Below are 22,891 nucleotides of genomic sequence, written 5' to 3'. Positions count from 1 at the left end.
CAGCAGCTCCTCTCTGCACCCAGAGACGCAGAGCTGTGGGACAGAAAGGCAAAGACAGTGCAGGCTAGAGCCCTGCAACACAAAGGCAGTCCAAGCTGCTCTACAATCTCCCACAAGCAAATTTTCAGTCACCCCAAAGGGAGGGAATACACCATCTTCAGCCTCCTGTTTTCATCAGGGATCAACACGTATGCTCTATCACGGCAGAACATCTCCAGCTTAGCTATGGGAACAGGAAATAGATGCAGTTCCTTCCGCATTAGATATGGACAAGAATCACATTTCCATTCTCTCATGCTCCTTGCTTATCACAATTCAGATCAACTATTCTGCTGCAGAAAGCAAAACATCTTCTCTGGTGATTTTTCCTAAGTAACTTAATCAAGTGGTGAAATACAGTCAAACTGGCAAACCCAAGAAAATTCCGTGTCAGTCAGAGTTAAAGTGTCTTAATATAGAATATATATGATGAAAGTTTATCTGTAATTGCTATGAAAGCAGCCTAGCCATTCTTCCTATGAGGACTTAGAAAATTTCACCTTAATTAAAAGAGGCTGATGTTCTATATTCAGTTGCTTCCTCCTGTCACATAACACATAGGAGATAATATTTTACAATCAGTTTTATCTAGGAATGTATGACATTAGGGAACAGGTTTAATACCATGACACTGAAAGTTTACCCAACTGACACTAGAAGAAAACATTAAGTACGCTCTATCAAATCTTAAAACCTCAGGAAAGCTCTTGAGTTCTTGTGCTCACCTGTTTCTGGTGTATTTGCACTAAAATTCAGGGTCAGAATGTGCTGCGCATAAAAGAACATGTTCCCCAGCTGTGTACAGCAGCGCCCTCCTGCCTGCCCTCAACTGAGATGTTCTACTCACAAGATCTACACCCAGAGTAACGTTCATGGCATATCTCCCAGCCTTTGCAGCATCTAATTATCCAGTTCTCTTAGTGTGATTGAAATCAGTAAGTCTCCCGGACTCAGAAAACAAAATATTTGCATTTTTGCTGGCTTGTCTTTTGCAAGACAGCTCTTAACACAATGCAAACTCCTGTTTAAAAAAAAAAAAAAAAAAAGAAAAAAACTTCTAAATTTAAAAAAGGAAAAAAAGAAAAAAAGAAGAGAAAGAAAAAGAGAGCCAAAAGTGATATAAGCAAACTATAAATCTGGCCAGGCAAGAAGAGTGAAAACAAACAATGGGAAGAAAAGTGAGTGAAAAAGGCATGAATTGAGGTGTGCGAAGATTACCCAGGCTGGGTGAGAGAACTGTTTGGAGGCCTGGTTTTTACAAGACAGGAGCAAATCCAAAGTGCTCTACTGTCCTCTCCAAGCCTTCACAGCCATCTGGGAAATGAAAAGTCATGATTTGCTTTTTCACAGGCATTAGGGCAGAAATAGATCTCAATGGGGGCACTTCACCCACCAACAGCCTCTGAATGCCCTGACCAGCTTGCACTTCCCGAGCTGCGAGCTGCACCTGAGATTAGGCCAGGCTACAAGTACACTCTGCCTTGCTGACCTGATGGATCATTGTGCGCTCACCTGGTGACTGGATTCCAGGCTGAACCTGGCAGCCATCACTGCCTGCCTCGGTAGTTGTGCTCTTTGGGTGTTGCTGCTGAGGATGCTGCCTGTGCCAGGAGAGGGTGGATGGAGCCCCCTGCACGGTAGGGTGAGGCAGCACCAGCCTAGTGCAGTCCTTATGGCCTTGATGGGCCCCACAGCAGCTTCACACGCTGTTACTTTTCCATAGACAAAGGATGTATAAGAGACAGGAGGACAGAGACTGCTGGAGAAACAGGGTGATTAAAAGTTGTGACTATTGTTAGACTTCCCTGTCTTCATGTGGGTGGAAGGATTTAACTTTCTCTCAAACCATCTGTGTTTGCAATTGTTACAAAATCACAGGCAATGCACACTTATTTCCATACCCTACACTATGCCATGCTCACTACACAAACAACAATAATTTCAACCCTATACCTTCTGTTTCCCCTTGTTTCTTCCTTGTTTTTAGAAAATCAACTCACAAAAAAGAAACTCTTTTACATCTCAAAGATATTAATTTTAAACTGTACTGTAATTACATGCCACTAGCTTTTAGTCTTTCTCCCATTTTCTAGACTTAATTACTAGAGTGGGTGCTATATTCTTACATTTTTAATTAGTCAACTGTTTACCAGTAGGATTTTTTCTGCCATGAAGTACTGCATCCTTAAAATATTCATTCATGCAGAATTAAGTCCAGGACCTCATTAACATCTTAATTAACACTACCCAGGACAACTCAGGAAAAAAGCTGCCGTATTTGCAATCAATTCTACCCTCTGATAAAACTGAAGTTTTGTCAGGAAAGCTCAAGAGTTTTGAGCAAAATATAGATCTATATTTTGGACTACAGCTGAATTAAACTGATCTGGATATTGAAAACTGCAAGGTGCTCAATTATAGGTTTTGGAGAATAACTCCGCTATCTTGGGGACTCTTCCCCCAAATTTACAGGTAGTAGTAAAATGCCCAATGAAATGCAATAAATTACTGAAAAATGGATTAATTTTTTATTATTAACATGGAAAATGTTATGTGTTGAAGCATGAAAATTTTCTTCCATGAGGAAATTAAATACTAAGTTTATGTATAGCTTCTGATTATGAAAAAACATGTTTAACCTTTGAGTCAAAATAATGGAGTTCGTCTGTGCCATTTTGCTAGTTTTTATAAGTTTTAGGATAAAACAATTATGAAACTATTTCTGTTTCACATGTAGCAGTAAGAGATAAGGACAGATGATATCAGAAGTAGGACAAGAAAAAAGAAGCATTCAGAACACTGTTGATTATGAAACTTAGTAGAACACAACATAAATGTTTTCAGGGATTCTCTGGCTTTCTTAATAAATTTTAAGCTTAGTTCAAATAGGTGAACTGAATACAGGAAATCACAATTTAAAAAAAAAAAAAATCAGTGATCCAATTGCCTTATCTCAGTTGGAATAGAAAGAAGAGAATTGCCAGGAAAGAAAAATTCTCTCCAAGTAGAAATGTGTGTCTGCCTGTCTGGCGAGGTCTTCAGCAGGACAGAGAGCACATTTCTTTCAGTCTAGCCTGGTACAGCATACTCAGTTTGTAAAATGCATTGCAGAAAGCACAGTAACTTGATCCACCACTTGCATACAACAACGTAATCATTTACCAACATGTATTTCTACTAGTATGGTGGGTCTTGCGCTTGTTTTTGTGGAAAGACTTGTTCCACAAAGAAAGAGACACAAAATGGTTTAAAAACAGTAAGCAGATCCATCTCATGCCTGCCTCTGTGAGCTTGTCCATGCTAGGGAATAACAGCCATGGCAGCATAATTACCACTGCAGTGAAGCTGTGCAGCGACAGGAGTACTGCTGAGCACCACCTGGCTTGCCCAGAGCCCCGTGTTTCCTAAATCACATTCCTGCAGGTTGATCAACACAGTTGAACTTTGCCTATGCAGACAGTCTAGCTGATGGCATTTACTGTAATACAGATACTACTCCCCACAACCCGGCAATTATGCTAAGATAAAATATGCCTGCTCTTAACAGGACACAGAAAATAGCGAATTACGTGAAGAATTCTGCACTCAAAATGAAAAGGGGAATTTATAACTAATCACTGTATGAACATCTAATGAAAACAGGCTCAAAATAGGGGAAAATACACTCCATCTTGCCATATATGTACTATCCCACATTAAGAAACATGACCCGGAACAGTAGATATAAGAAAGGAAGGCTACAAAAGAGAGACAATTAGTCAAGTAAACAATGTGGGAACGATTTCTGGAAGAAATGGGTTAACAAGAACAGAGAAAGGGAGGGAGGGCTTGGCAGCCGAGACTGGGGAACTGTTCCAGGATGCAAAGTGTAACCCCAACCCTAGGCAGAGCAGTAAAAGCAGCCTTGGGCTAAGGCTGGTTCCAAGGAAAAAGCTGTGAAGGAAGCCATGTTGTGGCAGTTTTGTGTTCCCCTTGGGATGCCTTTTGCAGCTGCGCTGTGCCTGGAGCTCTGGGCTTTTTGGTTTTCAGAACCCTAACCCTAGGGGAGTGGGAGGGTGAGACAACTGGAGGGATACACAATGTGTCAGAGGGGACTAAGAGAAAATGACAGCTCACATTGCTTAAGGAGGCACAAACATAGTGGCTTAAGACAGAATTTTCCTATGACATTAGGTCTAGCTTGCCTGCATTTAAAAAAACATAGTTTCTTCTAATAACCAAAAGAAACATAGTCTAAAAGGCTCAATAACTCATCTTCAAAGACGAATTCCACCAGATACAGGCCAGCATGCTTACAGCTTATGCGTTTAATGCTGATAGAGGAGGGCTCATACAATCTGGACCTCTGAAATTCACCATGTCACACAATATTCCAGACACACTGCATCCATATCCTGACTAAAGGCACTACTGGTTTGGTTGTGAAAAACCTAACATGCTTGCTGTACTTGCAGCATTCATCCCTTTGTGCAGAACAAAGTGTTCTGGAGCAATGGAAGGCTAGAGCTACATTATGTAAAGAGTAAAGTTGCCTCAACTACATTCCAACAGTGCTTTCTGCCCTTTCAATTGTGAAACACGTCCTACACAGAGACAAAAGTGGTATTAGTTAGCTGACAGTTTAGATTACCTGAATTAAAGAATAATCTCAAGAAACATTATAAATGCTGAAATTTCATCATTAATGTTGAAATCCCAAGTTCAAATGTGCTAATTGATGTCACTGAAGTAACAGATACTTAATAGTTTTCAGATCACTTAACACTACATCTTGTGCATGTATGTGATGGGAGAGAAACAACTGCATTTAGCATTCCATTAATTCAAACTCGACTTTGCAGCAACACTATAACTAAATAATTAATGCTTTCTCATAGCCTCAGATTAACACTATACTTCCAAACATGATGTTTTTCTCCTTTTTCCACTCAACAGTGCTGCAAATGAGAGAGCAAAGGCAATCTGGATCCCAACTCTGAAGTTTCCTACCTTTTTCATTGCAGACAAAACACCAAAATAAATTACTGAAATATATAATGATAAACATATTTTAAAATTTTAGAAGTAAAATACTGAAATTAATTTTAACTCCAATTATTTGGTCTACTTAACTCTCATATAATTAATTTGGTAGCTAGAATATAGAATTATAGAATATAGAATTATAGATAGACTAGAGCTACCATATTTCTATATGGTATATAGAAATATAAAGGTAAAACCTTTTTGGAAGACATGCTGTTTTCTTATACAACAAAGAAATGAAGCCTGTAAAATTCAGTCCACAAACAGAAGAAATGGGTTTAAAGAATCTTTGAGACAATGAGACTTCTTCATGTACTCTCTGGGACAGAGCCAGACATCATCCTAAATGCTAGGGAATTCAAGAGTAATGAATTCCCTAGCTGACTTCAATCCTTTACTCCACTTTTACCTTGACGTGGTTACACATTCCAGAACTCCATCCGGAAAATGGGAATCACATTACACAAAGATGCTGAGCATCAATGCCTCTACAGCACTTTGTGAATGTATCAGAATGAATTGGTATCGTGGTGTTACCTGGGTAAAACACAAACTTCAAAACAGTGATATGGGTGGGATTGCCACTACTTGCTGTTCTACTCCAAACACTCCAGAGAACTGGATCTGAGACAGACGGAAAATCAAAAATTCTCCATCAGTTCTCAATTAGCAGAAGGACTGTAACTCAGCTTGGTTTGCTGACAACATAAAGGCCGCTCCACGGAAGGGGTGAAAATTCTCTTCCCCTGCATTTTCCAGGCTGTCATATATTTCCTTTCCTTCACTGGTGTTATTTGCATCAAAATGGGAATCACATTAATTCAACAAGAGCCACCTCAGAGGTTAAACTACAGGCAGTGACATTTAATGTATTGAAAAGGGGGAAGACAGAGTTTATTTTAGGTCAAACTGCTTATATGAAGAATCACCTTGGACTCTGCAAATACTCTGCTAAGAATACAAATAAAGAGGACATATAGGAGTCCTCTGTTTCTACGGGAGAGTTCTACTTCCCTCCACAATGCTAAAGAGAGTAGTCCACCAACTGATGTAACATCTGCAGGCTGAATCAATGCCATGAATGCTTCCACCTCAGAAGTAACACCTTGTCTTCTACCTCCCTGCTCCTTACAGAAATACATATGAAAAAATCTATCAGTGGGAGACTCTGGAGGTTTTTATTATGTGCTCTCCCACATTCCCGTCCCTCTTCCCAGGAAGACTCTTTGGCCTTCACACAAATATATTCTGCATTTGAATTTTCAGTATAAAAATGATTTACTTATTCTGAAATGAAGCACACAATATAGAGTGGTCACTAAGCACCAGAAAAAGCCTGAAAAGCTACAACACACTAAAGCAGAAAGGGTTAAACGTCTCTCTTTGGGTTTTTTCAGTTCCAAAAAGGAGGGTCTCTGCATAATCTCAGTTCATATAAGGGGTATGAAAAAGCAAGACTATGCTATGTTCATACGATACCTAACTTCACAGCCTTTTGTTTGGAAGAAGGCATCACATTGACTGAAAGCAGCTTTTCAAATAGCAAGCTACAAAACCAAATTCCTTTGAGGAATATTTTGCATTAAAAGTGGCTTCATACTTGCAGTGAAATATTCCAGCACCAGCCATATTCTAAGAACAATGTGTGCTCCCTCTCCACAAGCCCCTAGGCAGTGCTTGCTGACTCTATAGTGAATTTGTTATTGCCCTAAGAGAGCACTAGATAATGAAGAGCTCAGAGTTTTCCTTTCACTTTATGCCCGGGCTCATCATAATGTGTGCAAGTAGGCTTAGTCTGCAGACCTTTCTTTACATCCTTCCCCTATTTTCCAACAACCCAACATTTTTTACAAATGAGCACTATCAAGTGTCTCTTTTGAAACAAGGTTATTGAAACCATTATCTTCTTTTTAGTGTTGCAGAGAATAAGACAAAAGTCCCAGCTTTCAAACATAACTAAATGCTTCTACTCGTGCACCAGGTGACTCCATCATGAAGCATCAGAAAACAGGCGCCCCCACAGAGCAATAACTACTCTAATACCTGCTCCTGTCCAGCTCTGCTCTATAAGTGGCACTTCACCCTGCTGGAAGAAAAATTCAGCAAAGTCCAGGTGTGAAAGGAGGTTAAACAACAGGGACATGTCTATATATACCCAAGTGGTAACACCAGGCTGAACAGGGGCCTTGCAGTGTGAGCTTAATTGTGCCTTGAGGCAAACGGCTGCTGTATTCCTGAAATGCCTCTGACATACTGCAGGATTTTACTGTGCCTAACGTTGCTCTCCCACAGGAAGGACAGCAGCAGGGTTAACAACTTTGTTATATTTCATCTAAGGTGAACAGTTAACACAGCATTTCCAATGGCTTAGAGAAATAGAGAATGTTTCTATTGGAAGATCATTTGCATTTTTAGTAATTTCCTTCAAATCATCAAAGCTGAAAAGCCACATGGGAGGCTGTCTGACAATTCCAGTGAAGTAAGATCTAAGATTTTTGGAGTCAGCAGCAATCCTTCAACAGGGTTCTCTGGGAACCTGTTGAAATATACCTTTGAAAATGGTGAAAATATACCTTTTCTTTATATGTCTGGGATTCTTGAACAGGATGGCTTATGGAAATGCCACATCCTTAAACAATATGGGAAAAAACTCACTGCAATTTTAGCTAACCTAAAACATACGACATCACTTAAACAGAGACCATCACCCTTCCTCATCCTTTATGAGCTGAATTTGGGGAGTGAAGGGAAAGGGTAAAGAAGGCAATTAATTGAAAACTGTCCCCTCTTCCATATAGCCACATTTGTGATGACAGGTTTTAGACAGCAACAGTCGACACTGATGCTTACAATGCAGGCTAACCACCTGACTTATATTTGTTACTTTAAGATGAAAAACCAAAGACCATTAAGAAAAGAGGCCTGGTGAAAAGTCTCAAGTCTATGCTCCAGGCCATACATACTCTTGCTTTCTACATCTGCGGTGTCTGGCCAAATTTCAGAAGCATCTGTACTACTGACATGAATGTGACTGGTTAATAAAAGAATATTTTCAAAGACCCAAATTCTGTTTAATGTGCCTTGACCAGGAGAATGGCAGCTACATGTCAGCTCAAGGATCAAGAAGTTTCTTAATGACCAGAAAAACCCCCAATGTTCCAAGTGAATCTCTTTTCCAAGAAACTAAAAAAATAATGGAAATCAAACACACTGTTAACCAAAGGATCATCATTTACTAGGCTGTGGTTAAAGGAAAAATAATAGGTATAAAAATTTCCATTTCTAAGCTTTCATCTTGCTAAATATTAACTAAACAGAACTAGCTTTGCTCTTAAGATGCAAATGAGATTTTAGATTGCTGTGTGACAAAACACTAATATTTGTGGTTTAGTCCTCAGAAAACATATAAAGCGTCATCTGATTTTTTTAAATGTTCTCTATAATGGGTCTGATCTTTACAGTGATTTCATCAATTACCAATATTGCTGATATCTCTTCATCTACCAGTGTGGTAGCCAAGACAATGAAGGTTCAAGGGAGTATCTATTCATAGTGCATCATGATCAGTAGCCTAGGCAAAGGCGTGCGCAGCTACAACCACCTTCCCTGTGCTACTCAAGTGCATTTATGAGCCACCAGTTCATCACAGGCCAGATTTCATGCTCCTCCAGCACATTTCAGAACATGAATTTAACCCAGCAGCAAAGTTAGATGCAGAGACATTCTGTGGGGAGGGAAAAGGAGAGCAGGGGGAGGCAGAGGAGAAGGAACTAACAAAGAGCTTAATGAGCAAGGAACTATAGCAGGCATATCAGTGTGAGATACAAGCCCTGCCAACTCCACTTAGTGCACTGCCTAATACAGTCGGTGAATAGCAGCTCCTCCATCCTCCTCTGAAAGCATTGTCCTTGCAGATAATGACTGGTTAACAAGCAGTCAAACAGCAAGGCATGAAAGAAAACACTGTTTTCTCCTAATAGCCTAGGTAGCACTTAGACAAGGAACAACGAAGATAAGCACAAAGATTCAAATTCCTACCTTTAAAAGTGAAATCCTTACATGCAGTTACTCTATCCAAAAAGGTCAAACAGTCAGCAACCCAAGGAAAGACACAGAGACAAATGGAAAGCAAGAAAGCCTGAGAGCTGGTCTTCACAAAAATCATACAGTGAGCTGGCCTTTCTGGGGAACGGCAGCTGGGCTGCACAGTTGGTAGATGGATAAACCATTAGTACCAGTGGCTGCCTTCCCTTTACTCAGTGTTGCCAAAATCTCTCACATTTTGTTAACCTAAGGATGCTGTAATGCTAAGCACAGGGAAATGGAAAAATGTAAATAAATTCATGCTATTAAAAAGAGCACATTAGTGCTGAGCATAAGCACCATTAAAGACTAGCTGCTACACCATAGTGTAGCTACAGGTAGGCGGTGGGCAAAGCACAGTCCCATGTAAACAATCCAAAAGCACAGCTCCCTTCCCCCCAGAATCTATCTTGCATTGCGGCTCCTCTCTGAAAAGCTTCCATGTCACTCCCTGAAATCTCAGGAACAATGAGAGCAAAGTAAGGAAGATGGTGTGCAAAGGAAGGCATGGTCCAGTGCTCAGCTTCTCATGGCACACGGCAGATTCGAGATGCGACTCAGGGTGGGAACAGCTCCTCCATTCCTTCCTCCTCTTACACACTGTGCATCTAATCACGGTGGGGCGTTGAACTCCATTCGCACGGCAGACAATGGGATCTGGCAGCAGTTCAAAGGCATTTATAGCAAAGTGACTGAACAAGCTCACTGCTGGCGCAGGCAGGCGAGCACGCAGAGCGCCCCACTTTCCTCCCTGTCACTACTCAGGCTGCAAAGGCAGGTGCTGCACCATGGGCAGCCAGCTCTCCTTTTGTTCCAGTGGCAAGAGTGAAGGAGGAAACCGAAAAGGTACCACCACCAAGAACAGCAGCACCTAAACCCACATCAATAAGGTAGAGGGAGGTGGGAAGTGAGTGGGGGAAGAGAAGGGAGAGGGAGACAGAGAAGAGAGAAGCTGGCAGGCAGAGGGAAAGCAAGCAGGCAGGCAAAGGGGGAGAGCAAAAAAAGGGAGCCCATATACATCAGTGCCTGGCACCCTGACAGCCTGCTGCCAGAGTTCATCTTCTGAAGCTGTCACGGGTTTATGGATGCCTCTAGACTGACAAGCTGACAAGATGAGAAAAACTACACTCAGAAAATGTATTCAGCAGCAGTAAATTGCTTCTCTTGCCCTAATGTGGTTTGCAGCTTCACTCAGGGAACTGATCTCATTTGGGGCGGTGCAGGGAGCAAATCAACTATGTATATTCAGAAACTATTATTGGAATCTGGAGACTGGAATAAATCTACAGAGGGACAAAGAAAAATCACCTTCTTGTGCACCACTAATAAAAAATTAACATGTTAAAAGAACAAATACATAAATCTCAGATTATGCTCTGTCCCCGTGTAAGCACTTTTGGTAGCAATGGTTGGGGGGTGGGGCAGGAGTTAAACTCCTGAAAGCCTGGCACAAGAGGGGCTCTCTACTTCAAAAGGTAACAGGAAACGTTGCTGTAGAGAAGCAGAGAGACAGGCAGGAAAGGAGGCACTTCCTACCACAGCAGCATACTCTGCTCTTCAAAGATGCAATGCCCCAGGTATGCTCAAAGTTGTATCCTTTCCCAGCCAGGGTTCGGGAGTAGAGGGTTTTCAGACAGGATGACATACTAGCACACATCTCTAGAGGAGCTCCTACAACAGGAGTTGACAGTGCACAGCAAACACTTCTGTAGTAAGACAGGGCGACCTTAATGCAATGGAATGTTACAGGGTAGTAGAGAGCACTCTGGGAGAGGCCTGAATCTCACTGATTCATCAAGTGCCATCTCTGTACATCTGATTCATCTCTGTTGTAAAGTGAAAAAAGCACCTCCTAAAAATTTTAACCTGACAATAACAAATGAAAAACTAAAATCAGAAACAACGGTCAAGTACCAGGCTCTTGGGTTTACCTACTATGATTTAACCTGCTTTTGTAGAATGTCCAGCTTTAAGGTCTGCCTCAAAGATATTTCCTACTGTCTCATTGTTTTGGCAGGACCAAAAAAAAAACCCTGGAAGCTAAGGTAGAAAATGTTTTAAAATGTTTATTAAGAGTAAATTACTTTCCTTTTGAATTAACAATAAAACTCATTCCGAATAGGCACACAATAGGTATTCTTTCTGTCCTACAATGGCACAAAGATTTGCTCAGTGTTTTTTAATCCTAGAAAATATATTACTAAAACATTAGATTACCTTATATTACAAAAAAAAAAAAAAACCACAAATTCTTCATTCATTTATTTAATCAGCAAACCGGAAAAAAAAGCACTGAAATATGTCAGAAAGGAAAGCACATAGCCACAAAGATATTTATTGCTAAGCAGTGAATAAAAGACGAGGTGCTGAGGGATAAGGATTACACACATAAAACTAGAGCTGCTGTTCTAATCAATCAATGAAAGATAAATGGAAGTTGAGCACCTTTGAAAAATGTTGTTTCCACATCTAAGAGAGGAGACAATTCTCTATTTTGTCTCATTCAAAAAAAAAAAAAAATCGTCTCACATACATGTCATGCTACAATGCAGCACTGCAAATCTGCAAGCCTCTTTGTGAACTGCAGACGGATAATGCTGACAAAAATTTTCATAGAATCATAACCTAAAACCATTAAATTTTTTAGCTCCCATCTATGCCAGTAAATAAACCCTTTCCATTCAAGCTGCAGTATGCAAACAGCAGATGTTGGAAACCTCTTGATACTCCACTAATCAGGAAGATGACAGAAAATTCTGACTCCACACAACAAAGAACCAGTTTTTACAATAACTGAGATTTTCTTGATGGGTTTCCACCATACACTTAATACACCTTTCCCCAGTCTCCAGTGTTTCATAGAGAATCGGGATTACTGGAGACTTGCTGGTAATCTTTTCAAATCTATTAGTTTAGAAAATATTAGAAAGAAGAATTACTACTGCTCCATATACATGAAGACAACTTTTGCTCACTGCCTAAAGTCACAACTTCAGTATTTCTCTCAAAGGCTAGCTTTCATCTTCTTCATCCTCCTTAACCAAACCTCCTTCCCTTTCCCATGCCCCACCAATTCCCACAACTATTCCACAGTGCCCCCTAGATCAATGGCAACCAGAGGAACAACTTAGCTCAACTGAGGTTAAGCACCATTTAGGAGCAAGTACATTAATTATGTCTTCATGTTAGCAGGTAGTTCTGCTGAGATTTCAATGGTATTTTTCTACAGTTCAGTCCTAATTACCCTGCCATAACACAATAATGTAGCTCTGCACAGTGTCAGTTTGTGGTGATTGCTTCCAAAGAGCCCTGGAAATAAAGGGGGAAATTGCAGATATTGCTACCAGCTAACAAACAGTTTCTACTTCTGCTCAATTTAAGGACAGTCTTTCCTTCCAGGCAACTTCCCAGTCATTGGGATAACCCTGTAGGTCTTTCAATAACATGCCCAGTGCTGTGACATACAAGGCCTTTCTGACACTACTGCTGTGACATACAAGGCCTTTCTGACACTACTGCATCACCTTGATATTTGCTACTCAATGGATTTTAATCACATATACAGCAGAGGCACAACTGCAGAATTATACAACACCAGAGCAGTGGGTCTCCAGCAGAATTAGCAGACTACTTCTGACGGGTCCGAGAAAAAACTACCAAGAAAATCAAGACAATCCTCAGAAGTTTTAATTCCGTGTAAAGGTGTCAGTATCTTTATAAGGTACTTTTATTTAGATCTGTGAAATAAAACAGATTGAAAAAGCAATTTTTGTGAGGGTAATGCCCAGAAAACTGAAAATAAATTCAAAACATCTAGTCATGATTCAGATGAAAGTCCCTCTTCTGTCACTGGCTGAAATCATGCCTGCTGCAGTATTTATCAACCAGTCAGTATCTTTCCTCTACTTCTAATAGCTATAATCTGGAAAACTCATCTAAGAATCAGAACTAACAACTCAGAAAAAGAAAGGTGTCTTTTAGAGTCCCTACACCTTAGGAAAGAATCATGGTTTTTACAAATACGTTAACAGTATTTGCAGTATTTCCACCTCATCAGGGTCATACTGTATAATTGCATAATTTCTAAGATGTGATAAGACCCAAACTACTTGCTGTGTTTTGTATCAGCTTAAAAGAGCACATGATACCAAGGTAAATATGTTTCAGCTAAGTGGCCTTAGATTGTAAATAACCCAATCTTGAAACTTTAAATAAAAAAATAGCAAAATCCGACTGTCCATGCAAATCTGCTAACACATATACTGAAATCCTAAAATTCATAAAGCAATCCTAATTCATAAAGCAGGACACTTGATAATCCTCTCAGATGCCTCTCATTTGTTGAGCTATACTACAATGTTTACTTGAATTTTCATGAAGACTTTAAACAGCTGGACAAAACACATTTTTCATGCCCTGCCATGCTCAAAGGGTATGTTTTTGTTATGTGTTTTTCAAAATACCTCAGGTTTATTATGCTTTTCATACTGCTACATTTGAGAAACAGTCAAAGCCTAAATGGTTCTGGCTACCAAGACATAGGAAGACATGTGCTTGTTTAGCTTACATTATTTGACATTTTTTTCTTGATCAAGCCTTATTTGTAAGTCGTGATGCAATAGCACTGATAGTTCTGTCTTCAACTCCAGACAGAAACACATAACAAATCTAGAATGGTTTATGGTAAAGTGCCAAGTAAGAATTACTCAACCAAGTTCTTCAGTCACACACACACTCTCCCCATCCCCAGTCTACCCTGTTCACAGATCTTGTTGCCACTGGTGAAATCTACCCTACCTGAAATTCAATCAAAGACAGCTATGTCATATTATCCTTTTTTTTTTTTTTTTTTTTTTTTGGTCCTGGCAGTGAAATAGAAAACAAGAGTGGTTCTTGAAAAGGTCCTTCTTGCTACTCTGGTTGTAGTTGATGTTGGAATTAAGAGGGAAAACAAAACAAACAAATAGCAAAACGTTTGTATCCTAAAAACACACCTCTGTCTCTAACAGCAGGAGACAAGTGAACCACTATCCACCCCATTTGGAATGAGTGCCTATCCAGCAAGGCAACAATTCCTGAAGCCAGAATAACCATGTGAGTGAAAACTCTTTTCTTTTTCTTCAGTGAAACAAAGAGGCTTTGTTATTGGTACCTGTTATGTAATTAAAATTTGTGTGGGATGGCAGTAGTGGGAACAAGCAACCTTTCATCCCATTAAGGAACTAAAGGTGTCTGAGGTGAACTAAAGGTGAACTAAAGTACCTGAGGGCACCATCAGCCATTGATGACATGGACTAGCCTCAAGTGGACCTCCATGCACTCCCTCTGCACCCTGATTCAAGGCTGGGCCTGGCCCCCTGCTCTCTGCCTGAACTTTGCTGCAGGCATACCTGTCTGCAGCCCTGCCTCTGGCTTCATCTCCTGGATTGACTTAGGCTGTAGGAAGCTCTTCTTCTGGAGAGATCCCTCATACATATGGTGTAATTTGAAACCAGTTCTGTCTTTGGCCCTGTCTCCTGGGTGGCCTTTGGACCCATGCTGCTGCTTTGTCTCCAGCCATGTCTTAAACTCCTGGATGGAACCCATCTTAGCTGGCAGTGTCAACAAACCCTGTCACTAGGAGCCAGCTCTGCCTGCCATGCTCAGACCCTGTGGAACTACGCCCCATCAGTAGTGGCACTGCTGCAATGGGGTCACCCTTGCCTTCTGACTTGCCTCAGCTCCTAGCTCGTGCTGTGACCTCACAAGAGGCTGGTGCATAGCAGTTGTGGGAACAAATTTAAAAATCAATGGAAGCAATATTCATCTCTTAACTGTCAACTGCCCAGGTCTTTTCTGGGAAGCCCTCCAAGTTGTCCATAATCAAAATCTAAGTTGATTTCTGAAGCCTTTAAGAATGGCCTTTAGACAGACCTTGGCAGTTTGTTGCGGGCCTTGGACCAACAACTTGAATACCAGACACAGTAAATAAAATCTGAGAGACTAACAAAATTTTGTAATGTATTAAGCACATGAATCATTTTATGAGAGAAGGCGAAAGAAAGGAAGAATATGCATCTGCATTTATAGAAGAAAATCTAACAATAATGTGTTACTTTTCATCTTCCATGTTAAGAGAGAGGAAAAGCTCTTAATATATTGAGTACAGCATTCCCCAGCCATGATATTCATTTAAAATGCATGATGAATAGGTTAAAAAGGGTCAGAGTTAAGCCATTCAATTGACAAACAATGATACATCCAGAAGGGAGGAACATGCCCCCAACAAAGCACCCTAAGTTATGCCCTTCTGCTTCGTAAATAATTTTTTGTTTCCGTTCAGTTGTGCTCACATTTTTTATCTCACAGATCTCCAAGGCCCACTTGGGGACAAAGTATGCTTAAATGGAGGAAAGGATAATGAGATTAGTAGGTATGGCTAGGCAGGTTGCTAGTCTTACAAGGTCTTTGCACTTCATAGTGCTTACAATTTCAGATAGTTAATTAATTCTTGTATTAATCTTTAACACTTGACAGACTCATCTTCAGCAACTGCCAGTCCTTAAAAATGATGTAAATTGTAACTGGCAAAAATCCACTATGAATGTGCCAGCTCTCGAACTTCAGACCAATAAGCTAATTAAAATGTTTAAAACTAAATCCTGTCCAAGCACTAGAATTCATCCCTATTGAATAAATGTGGCACAATGTCACGAAGACACTATTTAAATAAACTAGCACACGTCTGGAGATGTTTCAATGACAGCACCTCTTTGATAATATTAGCTCAATTCCACAAAGTTTCAGAGGAACTGGCTTACTGCAACCTGCTCCAGACATGGAGATGAAGAACTGGTGACTGCAAAGGTGACTGACCTGGCAGACAAATCTTTATTAGAACTAACATAACAGACAAAGTTAGGAACCAGAAAAAGTTAAAATATAATAGAAAGGATGTTATTTGCCCCTCTGTTTCTGCTACAACTGAACAGAGTTGAGATATCTCACAGGAAAATACAGACTTTTGGGAAAATAAATGTTTTTTGAAAAGTATGCTACAGGCATTTTGGCACTCACTTTCTGTAATTTAACTGTGAGATACTGCTGGCATAGGCAGGAATCATTAAGACATTAGTCTTAAGCAATAAGTAAGTATTGCTAAGGATGAACTAACCACATACTAGTACAAGGAAAGCTTAAATTCCACTTTTAAATTAATAATAATAACAACTTAAATTTTCCAATAACTCTGTTTTTATGTAGAGTGAAGTGGATTCTGCATGGACTACCTGGCTGTATACTCTAACTGCATGGTCCCCTTTCCATCTCCTATAATTTCTACACTTCTGCTGTCTTACTCATTTTCTACCCTTTGTGTCAATGAAATCAGTGGTGTAGTAGTAATTTACTGTGGCTCTACCTTAAGTCAAAAATTGCTCTCCCTTTGCTCTTCTAGCCATGATGTCACATACACATTGACACTAGTAGAACACATGAAGCGTTCCACTAATACTTTTACTCTTTAACTTATTATAAATATCTATCAATTTCACGTGTGAAAATTACACCAAATGTCTCTGGAAGTACATCGCTATTCAAGCTGAGTAGAATGCTAATGTGGTCACTACACTCATTCTATTCCATGTAAAATTTTTTTGCAATTTATTCTTTTTAAAATCTTCAGTTTGCAAACTTAGCTGCAGCTTCCTCTACCAGTTTACTCTTCACAAGAATGTATGGCAAGTATACAAACATGTATCACACATTTCAAATTATTTTTGTTCCTTTACTAGTCTCTCTGCAAACGTCACCTGCAAAACTGATTAAAAGTCTATAGGAGACAAGATTTTCTATTTGAATCACAGTGGAATGAGCTATGATAACAGGGCCACACCAACTACATAGGTCATACCTCTCTTCCAAAATCCTTTTATCCAACCAAGGCCTAAGGACTCTTGTGTACGTATCTCTAGAAAACTCAGGGTTAGGGTTGTGAAAAAGCATAAAGCTGCAGTGCGAGTGGCTGCCAAAAGAAAGTAGGACCTGGGTGGAAATCAGCCCGGGAAGAAATCTTTCATTTGGGCAACAGTATCAGAGCCTTGACAGGAAAATTCAGGTAAAATTCAGCTTCTGGTTGACATACAAAGGAATTTATAATTGTAGCATGTGTAGGGCTGAAAGAGCCCCAAGTCCTTGTTTCGGCATATCCATCTTTCCTCACCACTTCAGCTACTGTACACTGGAACTCAGCCGAAGCACCAGCTCTGCAATCTCCTTTCTACAAACCCAGGCTACTTGCCTAAGTAATGAGCTGTTCCATCCTCCCTTCTCTGTCCCCGATTTTCCTGCACAGTTAAAGCCATAGTGGTCTACTCATATAAAGCAATCCGAGAAATCCACACAGCACTCTTGTAAGGCATGAAAAAGTAATTAAATCAGATTTGTTCAGCACACATACAAAACTAAATAATCTCTGTTCTTTCCAAGAAAAAAAACCAAGAACCTTTCACTGGACCACATCATCTGTCTTTCTACTGCACGGATTGTAGGGACTTCCACTTTCCTAAAACAGGATTAACATTTTTGTAAGTATATTAGCACCTAAAAATTGTAAATATTATAGGAGGCTGAATCTCTGCAGGTTTTTCATCAGACAACTTGGCAGAACAGTGCTTTTTTTTGCTACATTAGAGCCCAGTATTCAAACATATATACTAAATAAACTCCACAAGAATAACCTTCCCTCACTATTCATCCAGACAGAAATGAGGGGGGAAAAAAAAGTAGGACTCCTTTCCTTCAGCACAGAATTTTGACCAATCCAGTATTTCTATTTTTAATTTTTAATTGCATTTATGATATTTCCTGTGTGTTTAAGTCATGAATGCAGTTTCAGTATGCTGGGAGCAACGTAAATAGTTATTCCCAAAGGGATCTTACAGCTGTTATGCATGGGTCAGAGACTCAGTGAAATGCAAAATCTGAAACTTTAAAAGCTTTTTAGCCCACATCCTTCCCATTTCTTTTCAAAGGCAGAGTTAATGGATAATGAATGACATTGCCCCAAATTTTACCCAGAAGGTATGGAAGTAGTAACTCCATCTAAATAAAGTAATATTTAGCAGTAAGCAACAACCCGTCCTATCACAGTCTCGCAGTCCCAGAACTGCATCAGGAATTCCTTCCTGATCTAAATTAACTCATCTGCCACCTGACAACTGTAAAACTGAAGACCAGAGACATGAAGTTGTTTCTTCTGCAACTCTTTATAGAGACATTAAATAGAGTGCAACTTCACACTGCAGCAAAGTAGTCTAGCCTCTTCCTAATTCGTGTCTCTTTTCTGACATGAGACTGCTCAGGAGGACTTGAGGCCTTCCCCTCACCAAATCTGGATATGTCAGTCCATAAAAATGTTAACAATTGTGCACCTACCTTCGATCACAGTCTGGTGAAGGAAAATACTCATCAGTTGCTTCACTCAGGAACAAGGTTCTGTTTTAAAATATATAAAGAGACAAAAAAAAAATTAAAACAATCTTTCCCTCTCTCTCTTCCCTAACGTTAGCCTTCAGCAGTGTTGGTAAACATTTACTTAGCAGGAGCACCTTCGCTCTCCACAACCAAGGTAATGATTACATTACACTAAACAGGGCATGAGGACAGACTGAGGCCATGACAACAGCCATGTTGGCAATGACTAGACAATGATACAGGGCTGCACTGCACACTGCAGCAAGCTCAACTATGCAAGAGTGAGAAAGAGTGAGGCAAGATGAGAAATGAAAAATGCAGGGAGGGGAAAATTCCCCCAGTCAACAAACCAGGAACCTGGATTTCGAACCACAAAGGAAAAAGAAAGTTCACAGAACAAGCAAATTCACTATGAGCTGAGAGAACTGGAAATGCCAGCACAATCTGAATGAGATTTCTCACACCTGTTCATTAATATTGTTGTCTTTGAAACAACCAACAAAGCAAACTATAAGATGTTACCTTATTTTGTCTTAGCCACAGCTAAATCAGTTCAGTAAAACTTCAATGGTGTGACAAAGTCTGTGTAGTCTATTCCCAAAGCCTTCAAAATTAGGTATACTGTGAAATAAAAACAAGGCACCCCAAGGAGGGAGTCACACCCTCCTCCACGCCTCTGCCTGGCTGGCGATCACAGGGATGGAAGCACTCTGTGAAGCCAGCTGAAGCTCAGGAAACGTATGTGCGCGCGTGTGTACACACACACTGAGACAGGCACACAGAGCAGCTGGCCAGGGAGGGTGTCTCAAGAGTCACCAACACCCCGAGGGAGGGCAGAGACTAGACTACTATAATTTTACTATACCTGTTGGACAGCTTCTGAAGTCAGATCTTTCACATCAGGTACCTCTGTAGCCTTTCACTTCACACAGACCCTGATTCAGCAAAAATTCTGACCTTTGAGTTTCCAATAATCTTTAATACTTCTACAACCAGAACCACACTTGCCCTGCCTGTAAATATAATGAAGCACACCCAGCTCTCTGCCTTCCTCACATAATTACAAGACCAAAAGTTTCTCCTTTTTCCTGGTTAGATAAAGATTAGTTTAGTAAAAAAAAACACCTACCCTTCTGCAGGACACAATTTTTCTCTTTTCTTTTCATCCATAATTCTTATCTTCCTTCACTTAATAGTTTGAGAAAGCAGAAAAAGAAGCCCTGCATGCCTGGCCTCCGCAGATCCCAAAACACCAGGGTAAACATCAGAACAGCCCGATGAAACCACAAAACAACTAAACTACAGAAGATGTGAATGTTTGATTTCACCTTAAAAAGAAGAGATGACTAAAGAAATTATTTTTTCACAGTACAATCCTGTGAGAAAAACAGTCAAATTAGGAAGTTAATTATTAGCAGAAGTTATAAAATTCTACCCTCATGGTAGTTGCTAAGACCCACACAAGCAGAGAGACCAACATCCAACTACTAGCATTTAACAGAAATTTCCCATAGGGGTTGGCTCTCTGTCTCACTGCAAAGTATCTTGTACTCTGGTGTAAACTATTACCAAAGTGCTGATTTGGACAAGATAAAGTATGACTCTGATCTAGTTGATTTTACTTTCCAGAATACAGAAAACATGAAAAAACCCAAAAAGATTAGCAGATAGCAAATGCAGGGGGAGACACTCAGAGAGGAACACAAGTTTCAAATAATTTTGTCTTCAGCTTTTAAAAATTCCACTTACTCTTGATTACAGAAACTCAGAAAACTGTCATAGGAAGGAGGTGAAGAAACTGCTCTTTGTGCCAGTTTTCCACTAAGGCACATCAAAACAGATACAAGCAGAAATGCAACAGAGCCTGGTAAGAAGGGGGCAGAATCTGATGCCAGCTGAATGGCGTAACAGGGAATTTAAACTGAATGCAATAATTGATAAGTCATTAAACACAAAGAACAGAACAATATTATCAACCAGACACAAAAATCTATCAGTAGAATGAGACTAGAATTGGCCAAATCTGATTTCACGACAAGATTTATTTTACAGAACCTCAATTAAAGGAGTGGTTTAAAGCAACATGAAAGGGATGAGACTGTTGTCATCTCCACAGAAAGCCAAGTGAGGTGGCAAAATTTACCTAACGATTTCCCATTTCCCTCCTCCATACATACTCTCGTGCCTATGTCATCCCTGAGAAACAAACAGATCTGTATATCTGCAAAGCCCTCAGCACAAAGTGTACATTACCACCATTATGAACAGCTGCTTAATACCAGCTCCCAAATGCTGAACACAAGAGGCACCCCCACATTTCATCTCTAGGCATCAAAGCATTTACTAATGGAAACGAAACTCTGCCTAGCACACAATTAAGTGATTTTGGAAGGATGTCATTAACTCTAGAAGCATCATATCTTTTCCCATGTTTTTATTTACTTGCAAATTTACCAGCCATAACAGTGGAGTGGGAAAGCTCAGGAGCTTGTGTGCCAGCCAGGCAGGCTCCTGCAGGAGTTCCTGCTAGTCAGGGTGTGCACCACACAAAGACTCAATAAGCAGCGACATTTGTATTCTTGACAGTTTTATTTCTTCAAACACCAGTCACACTGGAAGTTTCACTTTACTTTTCTACTCCATTATAAAGGCCAAATCTCAGTATAACAGATGCTGCCTGGAAATCCCATGACACATATGAGAGCACGTGTGTGGTCCCCCTTCACCATTACGAGATAAAACAGCTTTCAGGAAAATGAGAAGGGTGCTTGGTTTTTTAAGCATAAAAACCTTAATATTTACACTAATCAAATATAACAGGGTCCTCTTAGTCAGAAGAATAGTATTCACATGGGAGCCCAACCAGGCAGAACTATTTTCCCATGAAGATCTTATCCTTAGTCTGAGCAAACAATCCAAGTCACACTAGGCAGACAGAAGTTCTACCCTGTATGTCTTTGCAGTAATTACACCAAAGAAACAAGACTGCCCTTAGCTCAAAAATATTAATCATTTTAAAAGCACAAAGCACGGTGAAAATATATAATGATAAAACATACACGGGGAAAAGAGAATATACCTTGATATAGTCAAAATATGCAAATATATACAGGAATATGAGAAGAAAAAGAAATATAGAAATAGAGAGTAGGACACAGAATAGAAAGCCCTACTTACCAAATGGTGGAAATTTTAGTTAATTTCTGTAAAAAAATAGAATTCAGAATAAAAGCCATAGCCACCTAAGGTCTGTATTTCTTCAACAAATACTTTATAAGAATTGTGCAGCTTCACAGTTCAAAGCTGCAAACAGATGAACAAAGACAGGATTGGCTTTCTAGTGGTTATAGGAGGTAAGTATGGATGGACTGCAGCAATCAAACTGGAAAAAAGGAAAATATAAATAGAGAAGGAGAAGAGGAAAGACGAAGCTATCTGGGAATGACTGAAACCAATGAACAATTATCAGAAAATATTACTGTCAGAAACTGAAAATGCTCAAGAAAAAGGACCATGCAGAAAACTGCATTCACTGCCAGAATCTCCAAAGAAGTGAAAGAAATGGAAACTAGGCAGCAAGGATATACTTGAAATAGTTAATTAAGGACATCGGACAACAAAACACATGAATACATTTACCTTAACATATTTACTTGAGACTTCACCTGAAATGCTGCATCCAGCTCTGGAACACCCAGTACAGGAAGGACATCAACCTGTTGGAGCAAGTCCAAAAGGTGGGGGACCACCAAGATGATTAGAGGGATGGAGCACTTTGCTGTGAGCAAAACCTCAGAGAACTAGGACTATTCAGCCTGGAAAAGAGAAGACTTTGGGGTGACCTAATTGTGGCCTTCCAGTACCTGAAGGAAGTCTATAAGAAACAGAGAGAAACTACTTACAAGGGAATGTAGTGACAAGACATGGGGGAATGGCTTCAAACAGATAGTAGGAGGAAATTCTTTACTGTGAGAGTGGTGAGGCACTGTGACAGGTTGCTCAGAGAATCTGGGGATGGTCCCATCCTTGGAAGTGTTCAAGGCCAGGTTGGATGGGGCCCCGAGCAACCTGGTCTAGTGGAAGGTGTCCCTGTCCATGGCAGAGGGGTTGGAATGAGATGATCTTTGAGGCCCCTTCCATTCTGTGATAGTTCCTTTATTACTCATTCACATACATCCAGCAGGATTGGTTTAGGAAGGGAAATGTTTTCTGAGACACACTGAAGTTCTCAAGTGAACTTGTATTGTTCACAAGAGAAAGCAGTCTAATTTTCAAAGTTCTAGATCTGATT

General features: G+C 40.1%; 1 protein-coding gene across 2 annotated transcripts in view; it reads right to left on the bottom strand.

Annotated features, from left to right (window-relative positions):
• NDST2 (N-deacetylase and N-sulfotransferase 2) overlaps positions 1–22,891 on the bottom strand; it is a 126,351-nt gene that overhangs the window by 32,510 nt on the left and 70,950 nt on the right. For both annotated transcript variants that reach the window (XM_084209951.1, XM_084209952.1), the window contains one exon: positions 18,562–18,621. The gene's annotated coding sequence lies outside the window, so the exon portion shown is untranslated. The remainder of the gene's footprint in view (positions 1–18,561; positions 18,622–22,891) is intronic.

The sequence above is a fragment of the Fringilla coelebs genome, assembly GCF_963513975.1.
Source record: "Fringilla coelebs genome assembly, chromosome: 8".
Classification (NCBI taxonomy): Eukaryota; Metazoa; Chordata; class Aves; order Passeriformes; family Fringillidae; genus Fringilla; species Fringilla coelebs.
The sequence above is the reverse complement of the archived record's forward strand: the minus strand, read 5'-3'. Positions and strand labels throughout refer to the sequence as shown.